This window comes from Corvus brachyrhynchos, unplaced genomic scaffold (assembly GCF_000691975.1).
Source record: "Corvus brachyrhynchos isolate BGI_N302 unplaced genomic scaffold, ASM69197v1 scaffold479, whole genome shotgun sequence".
Taxonomy (NCBI): Eukaryota; Metazoa; Chordata; class Aves; order Passeriformes; family Corvidae; genus Corvus; species Corvus brachyrhynchos.
This window is the reverse complement of record NW_008240089.1, coordinates 792,504-795,983: the sequence shown is the minus strand read 5'-3', so window position 1 is coordinate 795,983 and position 3,480 is coordinate 792,504. Positions and strand designations below refer to the sequence as shown.

At 48.6% G+C, this 3,480-nt stretch overlaps 1 long non-coding RNA gene across 1 annotated transcript in view; it reads right to left on the bottom strand.

The window, feature by feature from the left end:
• Nucleotides 1-320: 320 nt before the first annotated feature.
• LOC108449210 overlaps nt 321-3,480 on the bottom strand; it is a 4,945-nt gene continuing 1,785 nt past the window's right edge. Inside the window, exon 2 of the long non-coding RNA XR_001865335.1 lies at nt 321-1,682. This is a non-coding gene — a long non-coding RNA (uncharacterized LOC108449210). The remainder of the gene's footprint in view (nt 1,683-3,480) is intronic.

The following is a 3,480-nucleotide window of genomic DNA, read 5'->3' as shown; positions in this document are numbered from 1 at the left end:
TTGGGTTTGAATAAAAATATACCTTTTGTTTTTGAAGAAAATCAAATTTTGAACAAAAACTTATCTGTTTTAATTTCCTTTTTAAAGGAAAAAAAAACAAACCAGAAATCCCAGTGTCTTGGCTACAAGACTGGGATATTGCAGGAAATTGGCTGAAAAGAATTTCTACCATCACTGGAAAAGAAAAAATATCCCAAGTGGAGGAATTCTATGTCATCAGCTTAGAACAGTTTGTAAATAAATGGAGTGAGGTAAAGGCTATTTACAGAAAAAAAGAGCCATAAAGTTATTGCTAAAACAGTAAAAGCAGTGGCAAAGGGTTTTGCTAAACTCAGAGGTTTTTATTGCCATCACCTCAACAGCCACCAGACCTTCCTTTAAAGCCTGACTTCCCTCTGCTTTCCAGCCACATCTTTGGCAAAGGAAAACTTCGGGAAGAAACCATAAAGTAGAAGCTGCATCCTGGTGCTCAGCTCCCTACAGCTGTGGGTGCTTTTCCCTGTGGGCACTGAGAACTCCACACATCATCTGCAGGCAGGCACAGGTGAAAGGCAGCCTTGGCCCCACCCTGCTCTGGGCTCACTGGGACGTGGCACTGAAGCTGTGCTGGGGCAAACTGGGGGGTGAGGAATGTGGGGTGTGGGATGGCCACTGGTGTGGAGAACAGGGAGAAGATCCATGGGAACACACAACAGTGTCCCTGTCCAAAGGGAGGAACACCCCCCAAGAACCCTCCTGAGGCCGCCCTGCTCTGGTGTTATCACAGGATGGCTCTGTCCAGGTAGAACCTGGGTGAGCCCAGGAGGCACCAACTCACAGCATCCCCACCAGAGGTGAAGAGCCAGGAACAGCAGAGGAGCAAAGCCTGCAAGAGCCAGAGGGAACACAAGGATCCAGGAGAGAGGTTTGGCCGAGAAAAATGAGGAATAGGGAAGTTCAGAGGGAATGTTAAAGTTACCTGTCACAGGTTAGCAGCAAACAGAGCCCCCAGAAACACTCAGGATTTCAGTAGTTTAAGGTGGAAGGAGTCAGACAGTTCATCAGCTTTGAGGAAGGATTTCCTCAGCTCTTTACAGATTTTCTGTAATTATTTACTTTAGGACTGATGACTAGAGCCATCAGAGTACTAATGTCCTATTTTACCTCCACTTTAGACTTTAAGACCAAAATTTAGGTCTTCAAACCAACAAACCCAGCTTGTTTTAGGACTTGAAACCCCTTTAAAGGCCATTGTCCAAGAGATCCACCTCCAGTTCCTGCTCCTGCTGATGCCCAGAAGTGAAATTCCACTTTTAGCACCCACTGATGCCACCCTTCACCTGTGACCTGGGGTGGACCTGCAGGTGAAGCCCTCTGAACCCTCTCACCACTTAGTGCTGCACCACAGGCCTTGCACATCCCCTGCCATCCCCCAAACTCCGAGCCAGGGGTCTAAACCCCCTCTGAGAGCTCATCCCAGTCACTCATCTCCTGCCCATGGCTGTGAGGTGTGCCTTGTCCTCTTCACATCAGCCTGACTCTGCCAGGAGGGATCTGAGCTCCCAGAGTCTCACACTCCTCGGGGGTTCCACACATTGAAATCCACGCTGAGAACAAATCCAGGAGACTCCACGGTCCCATCACCTTCCCAGGCACTTGGGTTTCTTGCTGCTTGTAGATTCAGATGGAGAAAGGAAGAGAAGCTAAAAGAAGGCAAAGTTGCAAAGTTAGAGCCCAAGGGCAAGGGGAGGCACGTTTCCAACAGGATCACAATGCTCCTTTGCTGGAGTGCTGTTGGAATAAACCAAAGGATCCCTTTGGATGCCTTGGCCGAGTCTGCAGTGCCACAATGTCCCACAACACACGAGGACCTCTGTGCTGGCATTGTAAAGGCAGCAGGGCTTTTCTTGAGCAGCCAAACCTCTGACTTCCTCAATTCCTTTCATTTCTGGGCATATTGAAACTGGACTATGAGAGTCAATATTGCCAAACTAGACAGAGTGATGTGATTGAAAAGACCCTCAGTTAATAAAACTGTCACTCAGCAGCACAAGGAGGTATCTATGAGTGAAATTTTGAAATTGTACTCTTTTGGGTAACTGTCATTTGCTCTTAGAAATTACATTTTAAATTAATGTTTGCTGTAGAACTTATAAATATTTGTTCAGGCTAGCATGAAATATGCCCAGGATAATTTTAGCATGTACGCATCAGATTTTCGTTTCACAGCAGAGAAGACTCAAAGTGAGTCTGTTCCCCTCACAGACAATGGAGTCTTCATCCCTGGGAGACAGGTCCTCCTCCCTGGGGAGCCATGCCTGCCATCCCAAGGCTTTGGGGATCAAGGCTGCTACAACCAAAGCCACAGCTGAGAACTGCCATTGTTTTTCTGCTCATTTTTCTGCTCATTTCTCTGGGAGAAACTCGGAGCCAGGAGTCTCTTGTAGTTAGGTTAGGGATGGGAAGGACCTTCTGCCCCCACGATCTCCAGTCCAAAGCAACCCCAGACACACTCCAAACACAGTCTCCTCACAAAAGGTGGGACAACACAAATGATGCTGGGACAAACAGATGCTCAGAGCAGAGAGAGCAGTGGAATGGAGAAGTTAAAGGAGTGGGGGGATGAGTAACTCCAGAAACACCCTCAGACACCTGTTGGAGCCATGGAGAGCATTCCCATGAATTCAGTGTGCTTGGGATCAACCCTTCACTGTGCATCTTTGAAAGCCTGCCTGTGGCCATGTCTGTTGGGTGCTGGGTGGGCACAGGGGTGGAGTGGGAGCTTTGTATCTCCGCCCTTGTTGTAACACAGCCCTTCCCGGGGCACACTGAGATCCCTTCCCAACCACAACAGCAAATAAAGCCTCTGAGTTTGGGTCTGGGGTCACTTTCCCTCCTGGTTCCTGCAGACAAAGCCCTTTGTACCTCATTATTGGCTTGGTTTATAAATCCCAGCACCAAGAATTGGATAAAAGAGCCTTTTGTGTTCCCCAGTGTCCAATGGACAGGGACATCTCAGCCACCACAGAATCATGAAGGTTGGAAAAAACCTTAAAGAACATCGGGCTCAACCATTAACCCAGCACTGCCAGGTCCACCAAGACCTTGATGATGGTCTCCAACCAGCAGCTCAATTCAGATTTCAAAAGCTTTCCCCGGCTGGATTTCCACAGTGCCTGAGGTTTTTGTCCTCTCCCCTGGGCTCAGCCACCTGCAGCATCACCTGAGACATCTCACTTCAGGCTCTCCGTTTGCTGCCTCTCTAGCAGTGACACTTTAATGACAGAAATTCTGTCCCTTGGTACTTTTAATCCTTATTCTGTTTGTGCAGCTTCCAAACATCCACCAATACAAACCTAGGCAGCCCTTCAGTTCTGCTTTGGCCAGAGCAGCTCCCAGGCCCCTCAGTGTGTTTCACACAGCCCAGGGCTGTCTGGGCAGCAAGGGAAGACTGCCTGTGACCATTCCCTGGCCCTGGAATGACACAGACAGGGGCACCTT